A 24,772-nucleotide genomic window follows, 5' to 3' on the forward strand; every position below is an offset into this window, starting at 1 on the left:
CCCATATTCTCCTTATATGTATATCCCTTATTCCCCTATATGTATATTCCTCATCCCTATGTGTGAGACATGACATTAGACTTGCATTTCATTTAAGAAAATTAGAACTAGGTTAGATCGTTTACTTCACTAGATAGGAAATACCCCTTAAATATGGGATATGGACGAGTGTGACTTTCTAACCTTAACATGCCCGTATTCCCTCTATTAAAGGGAAAATTAAAGTCACGAATATTAGTTCCCCGCACCCATTATGATGCATTCCCTTAGGTCATGAATATTTGTATATTATTATTTTCTTTCTTTCTTTTCTTCGTGTCTCATCTTTTGCAAATTTCGTGACCTCTTCAAAGAGTCATTTTTGGACATCGCAATTAATACGAATAGCACCAATCAAGTTTTGAAGAAACATATTGACCCTTCCGATAACCATTAGGTTTAGGTTTTGCATCCATATAGTGACATCCAAATGTGATAAATTCTTATGTTAAATTAAGAAAAGTTTTGACTAAATCACGCAGCTAGCCTTGACTATGTTGAAAGGGTGCCTTGGATTTTATCCTTGCCTTCCCTTTCTTCAAATGTGACTACCGATCCCTTTTCTCTTGATTTTCGTAGACTTGGAGTCGTTTAAAAAGGGTTTTCTCTACTTTTTCTTTAAAATTCATTTTAGGTAACTTGGTACACCTTAATTCAATACCAAGTGGTGACTCTTATTTTTCATTAAAAATCCTTTTTTAACTATTATTTTTGGGTCAAAATCGTCGCACTTTTTAGTCCTATTTAGGCCCATTTCTTTATTCATTTTTCTAAAAATCAAAACTCATTTTTCATTCAAAAATTAAAAAAAATTAATTTTTATAAACCCATAGTTGTAATTTTATTATTTTTTCAAAAAAAATGGGGCGCGACACCTGGCAAACCTGGGAGCTCAACTGAGTGAAGTATTGAACAAATTCAATGAACTAAGCATGGAAATGACAACACAACGGCGCGTGATTGATCAGTTAGTCGTTGGTAGCAGCGGTGTCCGACATAAGCCCTTACATGCTAACCAAACTGAACCGCAACCAATACTTTTGCCCTATACTCAAACCTCCTTGGCTTCACACGTTGCAAATCCACCTGAGGAAACTTTCACTTATCCCACTCATGGCCTACCAGATACCTACTCACCCAACATTCAAATCAATCCTTCTCACTCTCAAATTGCTCTAAATTACCCACCTACCAATCTGAACATGCCACTTGAATCTCAAGTACTATATTACTATTCCACCGCTGAACCATTCACATTAGACCCCGCTGCCCAAGGAAAAATTGAAACTGGGGAATCTTCTGCACCAATCGATAAGAATCTGTTAAAGAGGTTGGACCAATTTGACGAATTCATGAGGAAGAGCCAAGGCTTGGGCAAACAAGGCGGTTTGGATTATAACGAGTTATGCCTATTTCCTGATATGCAACTGCCTGTGGGTTTTAAAGCACCCAAGTTTAGCAAATATGACGGAACGGGCAACCCTAAGACACATCTCCGAATATTTACAAATAAATTAGGAAGGCTGATAGATGACGAGAACCTGCCCGTTCGATTGTTTCCTGAAAGTTTAGAAGGTGACACATTGGATTGGTATTCCAATTTGAAGCCTAAGGATATGAGGACATGGTTGGATTTGTCAACCACGTTTGTAAGGCAATACAAATATAATTGTGAGCTTGCTCCGACGAGGACAACACTGGAAGGGACTAAAAGAAAGCCATCTGAGGATCACAAGACATATGTAAAGCGATGGAGAAAGTTGGCTGCCAAGGTGGAACCTCCTATAACCGAGGATGAAATTGTTCGACCATTTATCAAAACTCATGACCTGCCTTATTTTGAGGAAATTTTTCGCATGACTAGATGCTCCTTTGCAGAAATTGTTAATAAATTGGACGAATATGATGAGTTCATGAGAGCAGGAAAGATTGTTAATGTGTTGGTTCTGAAATCGCAATTGGAAGCGATGCAAAATCAAGGCAGCAGTAGTAAGAAATCTCAGTTCAAAGAGAGAAGAGAAGGCTTCATTTGTCTGGAATCAAGACCCTTTTTTCCGACCTAGATATCAACAATACCCCACTTATCCATCTCATTACCCATACCAACCACGCCATCGACCTATTTATCATACCACTATTGACCATTCTCGACCCCGATCAAATTATCCAAACACGCTCACAACACCATTTCATATCTCTCTACCTAACTTTCAAACCAGACCTCGCCTTCCTTATAATCCAAGACCTGCTTCGCCGGTTAACCAGAACTACAACTATCAACAACCCAATGAAGCCCGAAACCCAATCCCATACAGAACTTTCATCAATGTAGGTCGGCCCCTCGATCAATTATATGAATAGCTCAAAGCCGCAGGGAAAATTGGTGCTATACCTCCTAAAGTCTATACTAAAGGAGTTCCCCTGGTAATGATCCCCAATTTTTTGTGTTTATCATTCTGGAGTTCCTGGACATTCTACTGCCAATTGTTGGGTACTTAAACATAAAATCCAAGACATGATCGAGGCCGGAGGCATAATTTTGAGGAAGAGAAAAGAACAAGGACCAAGTTTTAGCAAAAACCCTTTTCCTGAGTATAAAGATACTGTAGGGGCCATTACCACTGAGGAGAAATATGAGCAGCCTACCAAATATACTGTGGGGGATTGCCTTTGGTTGTGAATCATGAAAGAAATCATTCGCAGTGTTCATCTTTTTGTATTTCCGTTTTGTAAATAGTTTGAACTCAAATGTCTTTTCAATACAAATCTTATGTTAAATAGCGTATTATGACATTTTGTCTTTTATTTGAAATTCAATGAAATGCACAGTGTTCATTTTTCAATTGTTTTACTTACGCATTGATTGTATTTATCTCATTCTTTTCAGATGACCAAAAAATAAAAAATATTGACCCTTTGGATATCCCCATTTCGGAATTTAATGACTGTAATCTTGATATCTCTCACGAGTTTTGGAATTGAAAATTCAGGACGAGAGTGATAACGAGAAAGAATCTGAGTCTTTGTTAAAGAATCTTGAACAGTATGAAGAGAAATCGAACCAAACTTAGAAGAAACAGGAATCATTAATATTGGCACTAGGGTCAACGTCAAGGAAATAAAAATTATCATTCATTTGAATGAGAAGTAGAAAAAGTGTTACAATAAGAAGGGCAAGCCACGACTATTCGAAGAAGGAGATAAAAGCGTTAAGGTATCTTTTGTCGGAGCAAGATGAGGCCAAGAGAAGAGTTTGCCCCAAATTGGCAGGGTTCTTTTATTGTCAAAAAAGATATTGCCTGGTGGAGCACTTATTCTTATAGAAATGAATGGATAAGTTTGCCCTTAGCCTATTAATTCAGATATGTGTAAGAAATTGTTCATCTGATAAATGGAAGTCTCCTTTTAGGATTAATGCGAAGAACGGAATGAAAGTCAGGCCTTCTTCTTTTCCAACTAACCATTCTATCCCTAGTTATCCCTTTTGAATTGTCATAATAAATTATTTTGTTTGACAACCCCTAAGGATTGCAAACCCCACACTGGGACAAATTTGAGTTGAAAAAAAGGAAGAAAAGTCTCAAAAAGTGAAAAGTGATAGACGAGCAAAAAGAAAGGAAATTAAAGGAGAAAACCTCAGTTAAAAAATAAACTGGGACAAATTTTAAAAAATTTCAAAAGATGAATGGAATGACGAAAAAAAAAAGGAAAAGAAAATGAAAAAACTTCAGTTGAGAATAAACTGGGGCAATTTTAGTAGGGTTAATATGAAGATGTGACCTCAGGTCATTTAACCACTTTTGAAATCTGCCTTCAAACCTTAACTTTTCTAAGCACCTTACCTGACCACATTACAAAAAATCGAAAGTCCTGACTTCCGTTCTTTGTATCACCTCTTTTGGGAAATTTTCTAATCAAATGGCAAATGATGTTACTATACCTTCACCAATTTGACAAGGGAAGGATTGTCATACTGATGCCATCATTTTTTAAAATACATTTCTAAGTTGATAAGGGCTATTGGTTGGATTTATCCATCAGGTGAAAACCCGAAAGGGCACCTTTGAAAAGAAAAAAAAGAAAAAAAGGAAAAAAGAAAAGAAAAGAAGAGAGAAAAAAGAAATAAAAAAAAGAAAATAAAGAGGAAAGGCGCTAAGGTAGGGTTTTGTAAGGAAAAGTGAGTTTGGATTGGAATGGCTGGTGATTCAGCTCATTTGAATTTCTCTTCATGGTTGTGGTTCTGTTGACAACACTGAACTCCGGAGGAATAATATCCAAAGGGTCAAACGTGGCATTTTGTTTGAGATCAAATTATTTTGGTTTCTCAAACGTAAATTGTTGAGTTTATAGATTTATTTCTCCGAAATTAATTCTCTTTCAAAAACAATAAATGATTGTTTTCATGATTACTAGGATTTTCATCATTGTTGTGTAAATAAAAATATTCTTTCATGAGTTTCATGGTCTCATTTATCTTGCTAGATTTATTAAATGGCAATCCCTGTGATTTGTTGAAGCTGTCTGGATACCAAATGTCATATTTGATGAGCATTGGAAGTTAAGAAGATTCGATGTGGTTTGCAGAACAAAGTTGAGTTTCGCTACATCGAGAATTTATCAAATGACAATCCCCGTGATCTATTGAAATTGCCTGGATACCAAGTGTCTTGTTAGCATTGGAAGTTGAGGAAACTTGACACGGTTCTTAGAGTAAAGATTAAGTTCTCACTACATCGGGGAAGAATGCCCAAAAACTCTTGTTTACACATTTCTTGAAACCAGGTTTGATCGGATGATCGTGGCTTTATCTATCATTATGATTATTTCTCTTTTGCAGGTCCAATGGTCCAATAGCATCACACTGGGGCAATTTTTTAGAAGAAATCATCTATTTCTATTTTCAAAAGTCTACAAAAAGCATTCTGCAAAAATCTTTTCAATTTTACGTTGGGATCGGGTTTTATCCCACCAACCTCGGCAGGACCGGGTTTTATCCCGCTGACCGTTTAACTTGGGGCAATCTTTCACCAAATCACTTCAAATTCATACCACAACTTACAAACAACTTGGAGATCATCTTGGACTAGGAGAGGAGCTTCATTCTCACGGTTTTCTTGGAGCTCTAAGGACCAAAAATTCTGAGTTCATCATCTAAGGAGGTAGCAAACCATCCAACCCTTGAAACTTGATTATTATAAGTTTGATTAGACTTAGAAGCTTGTAACTTCATGTGGGTAGCTTTAGATGGTTGAAAATCACTCGAGTGGGCTCTATGAAATCCCACAATGAACTTGATGATCTGATTTGATGAGTTTGGATGTTATTTGTGTTGATTAAGTGTTAATCTAGTAGAGATAAGTGGAAAAAATGAAAAGAAAATCGAAGGAAGTGATGCATGAAGAAGGGCCGAATCTGCCATGTTCTTGTCAAACCTTTGGTGTGATTTTTTTGGGGTTAAATTGACTTGATTTTGATGTAGACATGTTGTATAGGTTGTGTGGAAAGTTTCCACCAAAAAATACTTGATTTGGTTGGCCAAAAGTTGAATTTTCGAAATGGTTTCAAAGCTGGAAAATGTGTCCAGAGTTACTCTGGCAATGAAATTCAAATGGTCATAACTCTTTGCTCCGACATTGGAATCGAGTACTGTTTATAGCATTTGACACTAGACACTTCCAGTTTTCTAACGGTATAAAGTACATCCCCGGATTCAACTTGAGTGAACCGTACCAGGCTTTCAAATTTACCTGTCCTATTTCTCTGCTGTGTTAGAGAACCTGTTATGTGTTGCGACTTGTTGCTCGAATTTGAGCTAGTTATGGGCAGAATTTTAAAATAATTTCTTATGTGAAATTGTAGCCTTACGAATGTAGTTTCCAACTCCATCAACCACACCCAATTCCAAGTTTAATTGAGTGAGTTGTGGCCGAATTACAGACCTGCTTCAAAGAAAGAAAACCCTAATTTTGGGCTAGCCAATGGCTTATCTTGAATGGGGCTTGTTATTTTGAAACTCTTGGTGTTAATCACCTACCAAACATATTTTGGATGTTTCTTAGACCTTGTCTTCATAAATGAACCAAATTTAAGTCGATTCCATTGGCCAAAAGTTAGAAAAAGGAAAACGGAAGTACAAGGCAGATTTGCCTTAGAAATTCTTGGAAATTTAATGGCTTTGTTAACTGACCTTCCGTGTGAATTTTTGCATGAAATTTGATAGAGGAATAGCCCTTGTATGGTAGGGTAATAATACCAAATTTGGTGCCATTCCAAGTCCATTTCAATGCCCAACCAAAGTCTCAAAGTTCATGTTTCAAATCTGGAAAACCCTTGTTCAGTGAGAAATCTTTAGCAACTTTGAACTGCTATATCTTGGCGCTCAAAACTCCAATTCTTGTTATGTTTGTTGTATTTTAAACTTTGATTATAACTCTAATTGAATTCCAAATTTCAGAGGCTAGTTCGCATTCTGTGAATTTTTCCGAATTTCCAAAGTTTGCCAAAAACCAACCCCAAATCTGTCTGGGGAGTCCAAATCAGAAACTTTGAATCAAATTTTGAGTGTCTTCCATTTTGAATCATGAAAAAGTGTCTTCTAAGAACTTTTAGTACTTTGGAAGTAGTTTCCAACGGTACCAAGTTTTCCAATTTTGGACCTACAGAGAGTGAGATGTGATTTTTCAAAAATCGCACCTCAAATCTGAAATTTCCGAACTTAAAGGAAATTGAGTCCTTAGCACTCTCTATTTTCCTTCAAGATTGCTTGACCGTTTTACACTTGATTTCAAGATGAAAATAAGATTTCTCCTTGTATTATTAAACCCCACTTTTGAGTTTCAATTTACAAGTAATTAAGGCTCATTTTCATGATATTTTTCTAGATTGTACAAGTGCGCAATCTTTCTTGATAATTAGGGGGTTTAAGCGATAGTGTGTAATAGTTCATTATTAATTGCTCAAGCACTCAAGAGGACCTTCAAGAAGATCCCACGGTGGACGCCTGGACCCTCAAGTGGGCACTACTTCTTTGTTTTTGATTGGAGAGTGTCAAATGCGTGAAATATTACGTGTTAATTGTTATTGATAATCGAATATTTTGAAAATGCTAAGTCGAGTGTGTACTTTACTGCACTCATTCTCATTTGAATGAATCGTGATTGAATTGATTGAAATGTATTGAATGAATTGAATGAAATGAATAATTGAAATATATTGAATGATTGAATGAATGAAATGGTATGCTATGGCTGTATACGTCGTTGGAGTGAATCTCCTCGACTCATAAATGTTAATTCGGGGACGCTCAAATTCTCACTGGCCAACCTTGGACTCGAGCCGGCACTGGCTTGGTCGGGCTCCTTGGCGAGCCATGAGAAAATATAAATTTGACCTATTGAGAGGTCTCGCTTGGCATACTCGAGTAGTATCACCTCAAACAAATGACAGGCGTGCCTGGTATAGGGGTATGTAACGGTGAACGGGGACATGATAAGTGAAGTTCTATGGACTATAACCTACCTGATTAATGGAGTTTCAACTCGTGAAGGTTCTTGATCGTGCAAGTGGAAAAATAGCTCCTGACAGCTCCTATATCCTTGAATTATTTCTATTTACTTTTCTAGCTCGAATTGTTATTTACTTGAATATTATTATTTTACTCATCAAATGGGATTGTTACTTGAACAAGGTGCTTGCATGTGTGTTTTCTTGGCCTTATGAGCAATTGATCACCCTGTAGAATTGTTTTCCTTAACAGGAATGGACATGGAGTGAAATTTGGAGAAACCCCTTTGGATGTACTTTTGTATTAGGGTTTCAAATGTAAATGACTAAACCTTTTGGCTGTTGTATATTTTGGGAATTGATGTAAGAATTGGATAGCTGATGTATTTTGAACTCGTGGTGTAAGACTTGGATATTCGATTATGGAAGCGACTTTTCTTTATTTGGCTTGTATTAATCGTTATGTATCGTTAAGCGGGAATCGAATTGTCTTGAGTCCTGGCGAGAGCTGAACAGACGTTCCATGGATACCCTTTGATTCGCCTTAGGGAGAAATGAGGGCATCACAATCCACGTACATCAGATGAGGTTGACAGTCTACCAGTAAGGCTAAGCCAAACGTACATAAGGCACCCATATCCTATCTACGCGGGCTAACCCCTATATATGGTCCGGAAACGTGGAAGGTGAAAAACTTTGACAGACACGCACGGAGCTTGCTAGATTTGCCAGGGCATCTACGACTACGTTCGCTTCTCGATAGACATGAGTGAAGGTGACCTGGCGGCCCATCGCAAAGGATTGAATGCGTGAGATAGTCCTCCATAATGTCCAAGGCACTCTTCTGTTGCCATTCACCATAGCCAACAGTACCTGAGAATCCATTTCAACCTGTAGAAATTGGGAATCAGTGGAGAGTAGCATTCCCTCCAGTAACGCATGCCTTCCGCTTCCATATATGTCCTTGATCCCAAAAATGACGAGAATCCACGTAGGACATTACCCCCTGAGTTGCGAAGCACCCCTCAGCTCTAGAAAGCCCTGGATTCCCTAAAGATGAGCCGTCAACATTCAGCTTGACATACCCGATCGGTGGCCTTTCCCACACAACCCAGCGTGGGAGTATCCGCTCACTCCGTGCCAAACGAAGTAACAAGCCCGTGTGGACCAACTCCCCGTCATCCCGCGTCACTTGGGTAAAAGGCCAGACCTGGGATATGTTATGCTTCAAAGTTTGGACGATCCAGCAAACCTGTGATGGCGTCATAGTAACTCCCTCGTACACTGCCATGTTCCTAGCCTTCCATAGTCTCCAACAGATTAGCGACGGAAACACCCTACACAACTTCCCCCGTGCTGAGCCTGGAGAGTGACAAAGCCACCACTGCTGCAGACGACAGAGAATGCCAGTTGTAGGCGTATTGGGAACTAACATGGCCCTAGAGAAAAAGCCCCATACCTTGATAGCGAGAAAACAGCCCGATAAGACGTGATCTTGAGATTCCCTATTCAGGCAGAACTGGCACTTAGAGGGGAGGTGGAAGCCAAACCGCTGTAGGGCCTCAGGGAAAAGCAGGTACCTATTAAGTAGCTTCCACATGAAGACAGCAATTTTGCTAGGAATTCAACCTCTCCATACACATTTCCTGGTCCCGAGGCATGCTCGTTTCGGCCGCAGTACATCCCATGTGGAGGAGACAGTAAATTTGCCAGAGGATGTAAGGACCCAAGCTAGCCGAACCCCGTCCTCTAAGTCTATAACTCGGGTGAACTATGCTACCGTATCACAAACGGCCAGCATTCGTCTCCAGACTCTGGAAACCCCGCGTGCTGCCCCATTGTCTTCACTATACTGAGACCTCATAAAATTGGCCCATAAGAAGGTCGAATGGCAATACCGCCACCACAGTTTGCAATTGAATGCCCCTCTATGTCTTCAAAGGATCGTATCCCAAGGCCATCCTCCACCACTGGATAGCATAGGTTTTTCCAGGAGCGCCAATGATGCTTAGGGCCTAGCTCTGTCTGACCCCAGAAGAAATTCGCCATTATTCGTTCAAGTTCCTTAAGTATCTCGATTGGTGGATCCATTACCGCCAGCACATGCGTAGGTATGGCGGAGAGCACACGCTTAATGAGGATGAGCCGTCCACCCTAGGAGAGAAGCTTTTTCTGCCAGCCCGCTAGTTTAGCAATGAACTTCTCAACTAGAAATTGGAAGTAAGCCTTTTTCCGATGCCCAGCATATAGATTACACCCCAGATAGGAGAGAGGCAAAGAGCCATGCCTGAAACCGATCATCTGCTGGATTCTACGGATTTGGCCAGCACCACACCGCCGTGACACTATGAAGAGACTTTTTTGGGTGTTAACCCATTGGCCCGCTGCATTTTGGTAGAGTGTTAAAAACCGAACCAGGTTCCCCACAGATCTCCTATCTCTACGAGCGAAGATAATGATATCATCTGCAAAGGACAAGTGCGTGACCCGAATGCATCCTCGCGGCATTGCATAAGGAGCCACACTGCCATCTGCTACCTATGCATTCAATCCCCTACTAAGAGCTTCGGATGCCAGAATGAAGAGGAGAAGGGACAGAGGATCTCCTTGCTTGATCCCGCGGGATGCTTAGAAAAAGCCCTTGGGCTTGCCATTCACCAACATGGAAATCCAGTTGTGGGAGAGATTATTCAGAACAAGCAAAATGAACAACTTGTGAAGGAGCCGCCGCAGAAACCACCATGACACCCTATCAAAGGGCTTCATCATATCTAGTTTGAAGATGCAGTTGTTGTGAGAACCCTCTTTTTTTTTAAATACAATTTCCCCAAACTACATGCCTTGCACCAAGATTTAAACCACCTCTTATATGCCCTAGCATTAAATTTTAAAATGTGTTACAACAAATCCCTTGTATTGACCCTCACCATAAAACACAATTTTCTTATTTACATGCCTTATTATAGGATCTAGACCATTTAATATATGCCTTTACAACATATTTCCTGTGTATTATAATAATTTCTATACATTTCATTTCAATTCATTTTACTTGAAGTAAAATATTTCCTTGAGCTAGGTTGTAAATAATTCACCACTTGTAATTGTCCAGGTATTCTTTTTGGAACTTTACATAAAGGATTAGATGTGTTAAATATGTATTGGTACATTTGGAAAGGTTAGTATGTCATTAGTCAAAGATTAAGAAAGGATTGGACAAGGATGGAGCCAAGTAGCAAAACCCTAGCCATGGATCTTGTTTGACCAAGGGATTAGAAAGAATTTAAACCAAAAATTGGCCCTTTTATTTCCTCCTTGTGGCCGACTTTCATGAAGCTTAGAGAGGAAGAGAGAAACTCCATTTTTCCTTACTTTCTAACCCTAGTAAATCAAGAGCAAAAATCAAAAGAAAAAGAACTTGAGTGGGTTGAGAAACTTTCCTTTCATTCCTAGTGGTTGATCCAAGCTTGAAGCTTCCATCTTGGTGGATTGTTTCGTGACCTAGGCAACCTATAAGAGAGGTAAATGACCTTTAACTTTAGGGGTTATGATGTTATATCATCTATTTTAAGTTTTTATGGTGAAATACAAGTTGTTTTGGTTCAGATTTGTGGTAGTAGTGGTTAAGCTTATTAATATGCCTACCAAGTGTTTGATGAAATGCCTAGCCCTTGTTCATGTGTGTGTATGAGGTATTAATATTGTTAGGATCGAAGACAACCTAAGAGGGGGGATGAATTAGTTGGTTTTAAAAACTAGCCAAAATATAAATGACCTTTTTTTTTCTGAACTAGCCGTCTTTTTTTAAAGTACCAGACCAAGGAACAATTTATGATAAAGCGGAAGTAATTTAGAGCAGAAGAGATAAACAGTTAATGTTGCAAAATAGTGAATAAGAAGATGGAATAGCAAACTAAATCTCAAACTCGACTAGAGTTTGAATATCCCTTTATATTGTAAGCTCCTTCAAGTTGATTCAACATACAACCAATCTCTTGTGTACATGGGAAGGATCACTTCCTCCTTACCTCAAGATACACTTGATTAAGCAAGGAAGTTTTACAATCACTCGAATAACCCTCACAAAGCTACACTATTGAAGAAATTGAATCACACTTGAAAAGCTAAATGAAGATCACACAACTAAGAGTACAAATCTTCTTTTTGGAGTATTCTTATGCTTGAATCACTCAAGATCCGATGTAGACTTAATGTGTATCAGTGCTTTTGGTGGTTGACTTTTATCCTATTTATAATAGACCAAAAACATCTTCAATTAATGCCACTAACGGACACAAGGCAGTTGAAGAGTCAACTAGCCGTTAGTAGTGTCGGACGTTCGGTAGGCTGGTTTTGTGCGTCCGAACGCAGGCAGTGAGTTCAAGAAATTTTCTTGAAATCTTTAGGACATCCGGCAGCATCAGAATATGCGTCCGACCATATGATGTAAAACTTGGAATCCTTCATCAATTCTTTCGGACGTCCGGTGCTTCTAAAGCTTGTCGTCCGAAGTGTTGCAACGATTGTCGGACGTCCGGTGCTCAGGTATTGTGCTTCCGATCAATGTTAGAGATCTTAGAAGTGCTGACTTATCAGCTTCGGACGTCCGAGGATAGGTTCTTTGCGCGTCCGAAAATACTCAACGGTTATCGGACGGCCGATAGGATGTATTTGTGCGTCCGACAGATGTTTTAGCAGATGCTTGGCCTTTGAACCTGTTTTGCTCCATTTTCTGACCATAAACAAACTTGGAAAACATTAGTTTTATCCACTTGTTTTGTAATCATCAAAAGGTACGAACAAAGATAAACAATCTCCCCCTTTTTGATGATAACAAAACAATGGATGAAGTGAGAGAATTTTGGTATAGTTTCCCTTTTCTTAGAGAGGCCTTGGAGTATTTACAACTTCCCCTCAGAATGATATCCGCATCCCTTCAGTGACTCCCCCTTAGAAAATTTTCTATGCCCCACAGAAAAGTTTACTTGACTCCCCCTCACATATAGATCAGATTCTTGTCTCCCCCTCATATATAGATTAGATTCATATCCTGATTCCATCCATGTTTCTCCTCTTTTTTATCATCATAACAGCAATATCAAAATCAATCAGAACTGAGATCAGAGCAGCAACAAATGACATAAACAAGAACTGTCATAAACAGCAATCAACAAGAACTGTCATAAACAGACAAGAGAGATAGCTAACAATGGATTTAAGACAAGAGAGACAACATCCAATTAAGACAAGAGAGACAACATCCATTTAAGACAAGAAAGACACAACCATACTATAGAAACACCTTCCAACAACGGATAGCTAAATATTTTTACAGACCAATAGAGGAGTAAACTCCTTAAAATTAACAAACACACCAGATGTCTTTTAAGAGCAAAGTATACAAAAGAGAATTATTGAGAACTACTCATGAAGTGCAGTGGCCTAGTAGTGCCTATATGGTAATCTTGAATGATCCAGGCCTTCTCCTAGTCAGACGAAATTGCTCAGGATCCACATGATCTTCCTCTTCAGTATCTTCAGCATCAACTTCAGTCGCCTCTTCAGAGATGGGAGCTTTTCCTTTATTCTTGGGCTGAGAACTAGAGGCATGAGCTTCTGGAGTAGCTTCAGTACCAGGAGTGTGCTCAGCAGGGTCAGGTCTGGGCTCTTTTTGATGAGCATGTTCATTGTTCACAGGAGTGGGAGGCACAAGAAGATTTTGTTTCTCAATGAAGGAAGCCTGTTGGTCAGGTGTCATGGTCGACATTAGACCATTTTCAATGAGCATAACATGTTGCTTGAGGTCTTCAAGCAACGTGATGACCTCAGAGTTGTATACAAAGGACTTGTTGGCTGATTTTCTAGGGTCAATAGAAAAGGGAGAGATATACATGGATTGATCCCGAGGGCTCCTAGGAGTGACTGGAGTTTCGTGAAGGCTCTTTCTTCTGAACTCTGACAGAGGTTCCTTGTGACACCAGTGACCCTAAAAAAACTTTAAATTTTTTCGTTCAAAATAGGCCTTTGAGAAAACAGTTGAGGCACTATCTCTAGGAGACTTTCCAGTGAAGGGGATTTCAAGGTGAGCAAAGATGGGAGTCAGGAATTTTCCATAGGAAAGTTTCCTATGACTGTCAGTACTAATCTTAAGCAGGAATTTGCATATCACAAAATCAAAATCGATTCTGATCTTTTCCACAAAACAGTAAAACAGATACAATTCCATTTTGTTTGCATCTGTTCTGTGACCATCAGTGGGTACCAACAGATTGGAAATAATGGTGAAGATAATCAAGTTCTGAGGACTGAGATCCTCTAATCTCGCCTCAGCAGGAGTGTTGAAGTGAGTGCGAAAGTAAGTCATTAACTTGGAGATGTGAAAATGGTGATAAGTAGAGGGGAATTCTTCATATAAAAAGAAATTTGCAATTTTTCCTCTGAAGCCATCTTCAATCTTAGTTTTCAAAACAAAGTTAACGACATCAGGAGTTAAAGTGATATCAATAGAATTAACTCTAGAGATAAACTCGGTGTGTGAGTTTCCTTTCCTAAGATTTGCAAAAAACTGGTAAAACATGTCAGGGTAGAAGGTGTGTGGGATAGTTAGGAGGTGAGTCCATTTTTGGAACTCAAAAAGCTTAAGCATAGGTTCTAAATCAATCTTACGAAATTCATATGGGATGACAGACCTCTGAATGATGAATCCTTTTTGAGAGATTAACTCAAATCTATCTCTGGCCTCGTCATCAATGAACTTTGGCAGGGGTGTAGGTTCTTTGACAGGCTGAGCCTCTGGTTCCTTTGAAGTGCGTTTCCTTTTTGCACTTTGTTTGGCAGATGACCCAGTAGTCTGAGCACCAGACCTTGTCCTAGGTGATTTTCTGGTAGAGGGTTCAGGTGTTTGCTGTGAGAGCCCGTAAAAACCTAATATTTTTCCTAGGGTTATTTCCCCTTTTATTGCATAATTTTGCATTTTCTGGCTTAGAAATATTTTTTTGAGAGGATTTTATGAGCAGTTATAGTTTTAAGAGGATTTTTCTAGCATTGGAGAGATTTTTGAAAATTAAGAGTAAATAGTGGACGTGGGACCCACTAGTGCGATAAGTTCGGAAAAATTCGGCCAATAAGGTTAAGTTTCGGATACTGTTATAAATTTATCGGGTGTTAAGAGATAAGTAGTGTGTGTGAAGTGATTGATGTGAGAGAGAAAAGAAAGATAAGAAGGCATTAATGAAGGTGACAAGTGTCACCTTCTTATTGGATACTTTTAAAGAAATACTATTCATCATTTTGACTTTCTTGACCAAGGGTTAAATATCTCAAAAAAATCATAAAAATTTACCATTTCTTACCTTGTGTTGGCCGGCCATCCCAAGCTCAAGAAGGAGAAGAACTTCTTCATTTTGCAAGCTTCCACTTGGTCCAATCTACCACAAACCAAAGCCTAGAGTTGTTTCTACTCCATAAAAACTTTGCTTCTAGTGTTAGTAAGTGTATTGGTGAACTTTGTTTGAAGATCAAAGGTGTCCAATATCGCTCTTTCTCTTGATTTCTTGGTAAGTGTTGCTTGAACACCCTACTACCTCTAATAATGGTCATATGATGCTTAGAAGTGGCATGAGTGTGTGAAAATGTGATTTATTTCTTGATTTGGCTTGTTATGGTGAAGTTTTTATTTTATTGGGAATTTTTCTGGTTTAATATGATCTTGATGTTGGGGGCTTGTATGATGAATTGTAATGGTTGGAAATGGCTCTAGTGGATGTCAAATGTGGTTAAATGCAACTAATTTTGGATTTGGATGGAAAATTGGAAAGTTAGGGTTCTTGAAGCCCCAATTCTGTCCGGTTTTAGATCACTGTGTTAGAGGCCGAATTTGACTTTGTTCAAAACATGAAAGTTGTAGGTATTGATGAGGTGGATGTGCCTGCAAAATTTCAGGTCATTTGGATTAATGTAGAATGAGTTATGACGAAATTACTGTAGCTGTTCTGCTTTGAGCAGAATGCGAAAACTGCGATAGTAGTTGGCTATTTTGACTGGAATTGGTTTGGATTTTGGAGTTGGTGTCTTCTGATGAAATGTAGCTGAGTGTCTTAGCTAACATATGCCTTTGGAATTTTGGCATTTGGACTTGTAAGGACTGAGATATACTGATTACAGTTTTTTGTGTTTTGCGAACCTGTTTTAGGAATTCTGGGTTAGTGTTTGGCATTTTCGACCTAGTTAAGCTAGGAACTGGATTGAGTGGTCTTCTACATTATTGTAGCCCTGTTCCATAGCTTCGAAACGGTGGGTCTTACACCCCCAACCGATATTTGTAGTGAGAGTTGTACCATTACCGCATAATGAGTGTAAAACAGTTTTCTATTTGGGGCCAAGACTAAGGCCATTTTCTAATTTCTGGTTTGCTATTATGCTCATTTATGCATATGAAACCCTATTAGGGTTGTGAATTGGTGTTGTTTATGGCTCGGCATGGAGTCTTATTGTATGTGTTGCATGATTCTAGGGCGTGAAGGTAGTGCACGACGGCTTGGTGATCGTGGTACATGAAATACCACTTACTTGCTTGGTGAGTATACCACTCACTAAATTGTTACTATGTGGCTTTGTTAAATGTTATGTGATGCCTTGATGGCTTATTCGAATATTGAAATTGATTAAGGTGAGGGTGTACTTGACCGCCCTCACCTCTTTTGATATTGTCACTGAATGGCTACCGTTTTATTGCATTACTGAACTTGATATATTGGTTGGTGAATTCCATTTCATGGAAACTGAATTGATGTCGTTCGGACGATGTCCAACGGCCTTACTGCATTACTGAGCTCAACCCCATTTGGTAGTCAATTGGATCGAGCCGGCGAGGGCTTGGTCGTGAAGATTGAATCGCCACGGGGACTGTACTGGGGAACCTTGTGGTAATGAGACCCTTGGTTCCGGTAAACTCGAGTATTACCAAAAATATTACTGAATGGAGTGCGGGCCCGGTTGGGGTATGTTGGGTGGAAGGAATGGAAGTAAAGAGTTGTCTACGGTTTGGTATTTTAACATTGACGGAGAGTCAATGAGGTTGGTTCAAGATTGCAAGCGTGGAAATGGGCTCTTGAGAGCCGACCGTATCCTTTTACCATTTTGCTTCATTGCTTATTTGTGCACTTTAAATGAAGGTTCATTCTTATATGACTTTGATTGCTTATTGGGTGGTATACCATTGGGCTTTGGCTCATTCCGTGTTATTTGTTTTCCTTACAGGGATATAATTGCTTTTGAAAATGGACTGGATAGTCAATTGCCATACTGAGCTTGTAAATGTCTTTTGTATAGCTCTTGAAGTGAAACCCTAATGTATAACGGGTTCATTTCCTTTTGATAGGCAAATCGAATGTGTACTCCTTAATGAATGGTTTTGGCATGCCATTATGGTTGTAAATGTTGATTTCCGTTGTACATATATGCTTGGCTATGGTTTAGATAAATTTCGGCTTCGGTTTTCGTTTTATTTTATTTTATTTTATTTCGTGTTTTGAATTGTTTGCGCGCGATGTTATGTTCCGGAACGTTTTAGATTGACGTAAACCGTACCGTTAGTCCTGGCGAGAGCTGGGCAGGCAGTCCGCTAACCCCTTTGGTTCGCCTTAGGGGAAGGTGGGGCTGTCACATTTGCTGTTCCTCAGCAGTTTGTTCCTCAGTTTGATGTGCTTCCACTTGTACAGGAGATGGATCAGCAGTTGGAGCATCCTGTATCTTCTTTGCAGGTTGCTTTGCCTTTTCACCACGAGTCCCTGTCCTCTTTTTGGATACCCTGGTTGAAGGTTCTACGATCTCAACATCTTCATCCCTGAGTCTAAATGTGCGTCTGGCACTTGCTGAACCGCCTCTAACTCTCACCATGATGTAATGCAATTGATTTTTGAGATGCAGTGTAGTGCAGATGCATGTCAAATTGACTACTAATGCGTTAAGAGTTGCAGAGGATGCTTGAGATGATTACAGGTAGTGGATTTGGAAAAGTTAGAGTTTCTAATATGGATTGGGAATTATGAGGCAGTTAGGAGTTATGGGGTGTTATGAGTGAAGTAAAACGGTCAATAGAGGTGTAATGAAGTTGGTTGGATCAATTTCTTGGAACTTGAATGCGGGAGAGACTAATTTGAATTTTGAATTTGAAGGAGAACCGAAGGGTTGCATCCGAGTCTAAGGAGGTAACTGAACTGAATGAAGTGGACGGCTTCTTTATAAGACGCAGTAAATTGAGTGTCGGACGACCGAACGAAGTGAAGTGTCCGACACAATCGTCTGAACAAAAATTTCCTGGGGAAACTGATGAAGAACACTGTCGAACGTCCGTTCTAACACATCGGATTTTTCCTGGGGAAACTGATGAAGAACACTGTCGGACGTCCGTTCTAACACATCGGACGTCCGATGGAAGTTTTTTTAGAGAACTTTTTCACAGACGTCCAGTTTTGTTCTAAAATACACAAACTGGTCCAGTGGAAGGGATTTTGTGAAATTATCAGGAATTTGATTTTTCGAACACACATACTGAATGCAGATTTCTCTCTTTTGGACAAGATCACGAATGAAGTGATGCTTAATGTCTATGTGTTTTGTTCTAGAGTGCTGAATGAGATTTTTTGTCAAATTTATGGCACTAGTGTTATCACAATACATAGGCACACATTCATATATTAGTCCGAAATCATTCAATGTATTATTCATCCATAACAGTTGAGCACAACAAGCACCAGCAACTATATATTCTGCTTCAGTTGTAGAAAGAGAAATAGCATTTTGTTTCTTGCTGAACCAAGATACTAAGCAGTTTCCAAGAAAGTTACATATTCCTGATGTACTTTTTCTATCAACTCTACAACTACCGAAATCAGCATCAGAGAATCCACTCAATGGGAGTTCTTTACACTTAGGATACCAAAGACCAAAATTCAAGGTTCCTTTTAGATATCTAAGAATTCTTTTTACTGCATTCAAATGTGATTCCTTTGGACAGGACTGAAAACGAGCACACAAGCATACAGCAAACATGATATTTGGTCTACTAGCAGTTAAATAAAGCAAACTACCAATCATACCTCTATACTTCTTTTCATCAACTTTTGTACCTTCTTCATCTTTGTCGAGCTTGTTAGATGTGCACATAAGTGTTCCAACCTGCTTTGAGTCCTCCATTCCAAATTTTTTGAGCAGCTCTTTGATATATTTTGTTTGATTGATAAACGTTCCTTCTCTGGTTTGAACCACTTGGAGTCCAAGGAACAATTTATGATAAAGCGGAAGTAATTTAGAGCAGAAGAGATAAACAGTTAATGTTGCAAAACAGTGAATAAGAAGATGGAATAGCAAACCAAATCTCAAACTCGACTAGAGTTTGAATATCCCTTTATATTCAAGTGAAGATAAAAAAGTGTTCGTGTGCAAGTGAAGGTGAAAAAGTGTTCGTGTGCAAGTGAAGGTGATAAAAAGGTGCATGTGTGCAAATGAGACAAAAGTGAAAGTGGAACGATAGAGTGGATTGAGAGTGCATGAGCCTAGGGAATTCATGCATATTGGGTACGGGAAGACCTAAATCGTGACTTGATTTTTCCTTTGATAGAGGGAATATAAGCGTGCTAAGGCTTAGAAAAAGCCACACTCGTCTATATCCCATATTTAAGGGGACTCTCACGCAAATGTACCCTATAACTAGTATGAGATGCAAAAATCCTAAAATGAGGGGAAAAGGGGCTCGAGGAGCATGCCAGATGATAAAACTAAGGAAAAATGCATGATATGTAGTGAACAAACAAATGATGTGCTAACGAGGGGAAATCCCTAAGGGTCTAGCGTTGGACTAGCCCATTCTATGAATTCCGACTAGCGTTGGACTAGCGGAAACGTACATTCATCCATTCCATTCATTCATGGCTATGAAAGCAAGTAGACATGCCAAAATACTCGTAAACACATAGCACATAGCATTTAGCATGCTCGACTAGATGCAAGAGCCTACCAAAGCAATTAAACATGTAGCAACAAAGACAAGCAACCAGGGGGAAGGGGAAGTGGACCAGATGCTCTCCGAGCCCTATCTATTACAAGCCAAGAGGTGTACACATACCCCATAAAACTTAAATAAAAGCAACCAAGGGGAAGGGGAAATGGACCAAATGCTCTCCGAGCCCTATCTATTACAAGCCAAGAGGTGTACACATACCCCATAAAACTTAAATAAAAGCAACCAAGGGGAAGGGGAAATGGACCAAATGCTCTCCGAGCCCTATCTATTACAAGCCAAGAGGTGTACACATACCCCATAAAACTTAAATAAAAGTAAAAGCAAGCAAATGCACGCAAGGAGGTAAGGAAAGCGGAGTAGGCATGCATTTCTCACGTAGCACGTTGGTTCACATAGGAGAGACAAAAAAGATAAAAGAAGTGGTACCTCCCTTGAGTTGGAGCTCTAACGTAGTGGAATTACTAATTTACCCTCCAAAATAATAAAAAGGTCAAGGTACCAATTTATTTAAGAAAAATTAAAAGAAATGTGCAAAGCAAAGCTCACTTGACCATAAAGTCCCCAAAGTCATGACTTAAGTGAAAATTGAAACAAAGTATAGTAATTAATCAAAACAAACAAGCAATGAAGTTGCAAAAGTTAAAGCTACCAAGGACCAAATTGAGAAATTATTCAAATGGTTGGGCCATAGTGAAACAAAAGGGAACTTGGGGGGTCAAAGTGTAATTTTCAGAAGGTTTTTCATGCAGTTCATGCAACCCAACGTAAAGAAAATATTCTGCAACAAAGCAAACCAACTTGCTGCACCTTTGTACTAAATTCAGACTTGCTCACGTATTTGAACCCAAAGCACTCTTGACCCACTTTCAAATTTGAAACTAAACAACACCCAAAACAAGAACTTGACATCCGAATCAAAGGAAGAAATCATGCAAACATAAAAAATTCCAGCACGAAGGCACGAAGAAACTTTTTGCATTTTTCTGTTTTCCTTCACTCCACGGCATGCGGCATTTGACAAACCAATTGAACATGTTCCAGAAAAATATCAACTTTTGATTCAAGACACAATACACAATCCATGTTTATGGCCTACGTTTATTGCTGCAACAAACCAGAAATCCTTCCCACAACCTTCAACTAAGTTCTGAATTTGTGATAGTCAAGTTGTGCATGAACTAGGCACTAGACACAAAAACAGCAAAGGAGCAAAACAGAATTTTCTGTATTGATGGCAGTCATCACAGTCACAAGGTTACAGGTGTAAATGGCATAACAACAACCCATTGGTGGACTATTAAGGGAAGCAAAAAAAAAACATGAAATTAACGCAGCTTTCATGCAAACGAAAGTGAGAAAAGTTCCTGCAATTTTTCCAGCCATGCTTCTTGCAATTCTTGTATTCATTCTAATGCCATTTTCCATCCAAACCAAGCTAATATTTTTACCCAAACTGCAAAACCTCGATTCCAAAACAACAAAAACACAACAGTCAATGTCCGAAACAGACCAAGAAAGGAAAAGAGAAACGTATGAATGGGAGTAGGCGATTTTTCTGGAAAATTTTCTACTGTTGCCTCCTTGAACAGCAATGCATCAGTTTTTTCAAGACACGCACAAGCCATCTAAAAATGATGAAATGTGCGCTGCATATTGAAGAAAAAGAAAGCAACAAACAATGGACAATCACAGCAACAACCAATGAAACATACATTTGTCTCTACTTCACTATCAATGCAACCATAAAAAAAACAGCAAAAGCAGCGTGAGGACTTGCAACAAGCAGGTATTCATTTTCCAGCGAGGATCAAACCATGATTCAAGTGTTTAAGGACTCAAACAAATTTTACTAATTTGACAGCCCAAATCGAAATGCAAGGATTTCAACTCATTGTCATTAACATCACCCAAATGTAAAGGTTTGTTTCCCGGACATTCTAAGAAGAAAACTGAACACAAAAATGCAGCAAAGGGCCTGAGCTTGAATCAGCTAATGTTTCGGCATTTACTTGGCAATGTCTTCGGCTATAACGAACCAGAAAGCTTGCAAAAAGCAACAAAAGAAAGCTTAAAACAAAGCTAAGCATTCTATACAATTAACACAAAGCTGATTATGCAAACCAAGAGAACTATATCCAGAAGGGTCCAACAGCTTTCTAAGAACTATATCAAACATTCGAACCTGTTCTCCTATAGCTTTGGACCAAAACACATAATTGTCAAACACTCCATGGTTCTAAACTTCCCATTCCAGATTCATAAGAAATGAAAGCATGGCCATGAACTTCCCCCCCCCCCGATGACTGAGCTTCACTATCAATTAAGTATATCAACAACAACACCAAAAGCTGGACGGACCCAAGACCACGAAACCCAAAACCTGAACACAATCCATCATTTTAAACATGTGCAATTGTGGTAGAAGCTTTAAGCCAAATAGCACAGCAAAGAGGGCAAGAAGATGCGGCAATCAATATGGTGAAGAACTGTTACATACTTGACCCTGTATACTAGGAAAAACAGCTCGAGAACTACCTCAGCTACCCCAGGATTTGTTACCAAATCCGCTGTTGGCAATGACGGTTGTTGGGCAGTGGCAATGGCGAGGAGTTGAGGTGGTGGAGTTGGCTGCAGTAGAACGCTGGCTCGGTGAAGACCTGCCTGTGATGATGGAGTCAGCGACAATGGAACGAAAGCAGCAACAACAACAGCAACGCCACCAACTTCTTCCTGCCCGGCGCTTCTCTCTTTTCCAAAACTCCAGCCGCCGTTCAGTGCTCTGGTCTCTCTCTATTGCTCTCGATTCTTTCCCAGCCGTCACTCACCTCAGCCTCTCAATCTTAACCCTATCTCTTCCAACCTCACTTCCCTTTCAACCAGAAAACTCTCGCTCACTCCCAGCTCTTTTCTATCGAGCCCGTAGGTTTCTTTCCCTCCATCCTTTCCTCACTCTCGGTCCTCTCTTTGCTTTCTCCCTGAAGTTTCTTTCAATCTTTTTCTCCCTGATGTAGCCGCAACTCCCTAATCTCTCTTTTGCTCCCCCTGGTTGTCTTTTTGTTCTAGCCGTTACCCACCTCAAAACTCTCCTCCCTCTGCTGTTTTCTTCTCACAGCCGTTCCAACTCTCCTCCCCCCAAGCTCTTCCCAGTTCTTCTCTCAAGCTCCCTGCCATCAACTATGCTTAGCTCCTTCTCCCCAAAGCCCGCAGCCTTTCTTTTTTTTCCTTTGCTGTTTTTTCTCCCCTTAACCGAGCTCTCTCCCCTTGCGGCTACCTCTTGTTTTTCTATTTATATGGGGGCCAAAAAAACCCTAAGCTCTCGCCAATCTCTACTATATTTGCAGCCAAAGGGCTCCTGAGCCCTTACCGCAGCTTGCATGAAATTATTCCCCCTTTTTTCTTTCTTTTTTTTTAACACAACTTAATAACTACAGAAATGATAAATAAAATATAAATAATAATAATAACAAAATTACAAAAACCAGGTAATAATAATAATAACAAAACAAAAAATAATTTTAAACAAAAAACTAACAACAATGGCCATTTTTAATTTTTTCAATTTTTCATTTTTCATCATCTTCTTTTTCTCAAAATAACTTAATAAAAGTAACTAAAGTGCCCAAAGATTGAATTTAAAGAAATAAACATATTTTTGTGAACAAATTTTCCTTTTTTCTTTTTCCACTTTTTTTCATTTTTCCTTTTTTAAATAATTTTAGCAAAATGATAATAAAATTAAGTAAAAACCAACAATTTAAATAACATCAGATAAAAATAAATAAACAAACCAGAAATAATAAACAGCAAAGTTGCAATCTTTACTTCCATCATTATTCTCTTTTTTTTTTTTCCATTTTCATTTTTTCATTTTTTCATTTTTTCCAAGAAAACATTGAATTTAAATCAAAACAATTAAAACATATTTTTTGAATGCTTTTCCTTTTCTTTTCGGGAAATTCTATGCTAAAAACTTAAAAATAATAACAATAACACGAAAAATTAAAAAAACTAAAAACTAAAAAGTGAATAAAATTAACAAACTGAAAACACTAAAATTTTGGTGTCTACACTCACAAAGCTACACTATTGAAGAAATTGAATCACACTTGAAAAGCTAAATGAAGATCACACAACTAAGAGTACAAATCTTCTTTTTGGAGTATTCTTATGTTTGAATCACTCAAGATCTGATGTAGACTTAATGTGTATCAGTGCTTTTGGTGGTTGACTTTTATCCTACTTATAATAGACCAAAAATATCTTCAATTAATGCCACTAACGGACACAAGGTAGCTGAAGAGTCAACTAGCCGTTAGTAGTGTCGGACGTCCGGTAGGCTGGTTTTCTGCATCCGAACGCAGGAAGTGAGTTCAAGAAATTTTTTTGAAATCTTTAGGACGTCCGGCAGTATCAGAATATGCATCCGACCATATGATGTAAAACTTGGAATCCTTCATTAATTCTTTTGGACGTCCGGTGCTTCTAAAGCTTGTCGTCCGAAGTGTTGCAACGATTGTCGGACGTCCGGTGCTCAGGTATTGTGCGTTCAATCGAGGTTAGAAATCTTAAAAGTGCTGACTTATCGGCTTCGAATATCCGAGGATAGGTTCTTTTCGCGTCCGAAGATACTCAACGGTTATCAGATGCCCGATAGGATGTATTTGTGCGTCCGACAGATGTTTTAGCAGATGCTTCGCCTTTGAACCTGTTTTGCTCCATTTTCTGGCCAAAAACAAACTTGGAAAACATTAGTTTTATCCACTTGTTTTGTAATCATCAAAAGGTACGAACAAAGATAAACAAACATGTTTTTGAGCCCCTTTTTAGTAAATCTGATACTTGTTATGTGATTGGAGTACAAATCATGATTAGAAAAGTTGGGGAGGTGCTGTCCGAAAATTTCAAGGGCTTGCTGCCCTGTTTTGCTTTGATAATTTCATGCTTAATTGGCTACAAGTGTGAGGTATATATGTTGGGTTATGTGTTTGGAGGTTGTCTACAAAAAAATTAGCCAATTCGGTCGGATAAATCTTGAGTTATGAGCAAAAAGGAAAAACTGGACTAGGTCCAGGAATTTTCTGACCAGTGATCTTGTGAAGGTTATAACGTTTTACTCAATAATCGGAATTGGGTGCTGTTTGTGGCATTTGAAAGTAGACTCTTAGAGCTGTAAAATGGTACCAAGCTCATTTTCTGGTTCATCCCGAG

General features: G+C 39.0%; 1 long non-coding RNA gene across 1 annotated transcript; it reads right to left on the reverse strand.

Moving 5' to 3' along the window:
- Positions 1-19,593: 19,593 nt before the first annotated feature.
- Positions 19,594-22,774, reverse strand: LOC140016658 (uncharacterized). Its single transcript, XR_011822861.1, has 2 exons — positions 22,100-22,774; positions 19,594-21,017 (listed from the first exon to the last, which is right to left on the reverse strand). It is a non-coding gene; the product is annotated as an uncharacterized lncRNA (long non-coding RNA).
- Between the last annotated feature and the right edge of the window lie 1,998 nt (positions 22,775-24,772).

The sequence above is a fragment of the Coffea arabica genome, chromosome 11c (assembly GCF_036785885.1).
Source record: "Coffea arabica cultivar ET-39 chromosome 11c, Coffea Arabica ET-39 HiFi, whole genome shotgun sequence".
Taxonomy (NCBI): domain Eukaryota; kingdom Viridiplantae; phylum Streptophyta; class Magnoliopsida; order Gentianales; family Rubiaceae; genus Coffea; species Coffea arabica.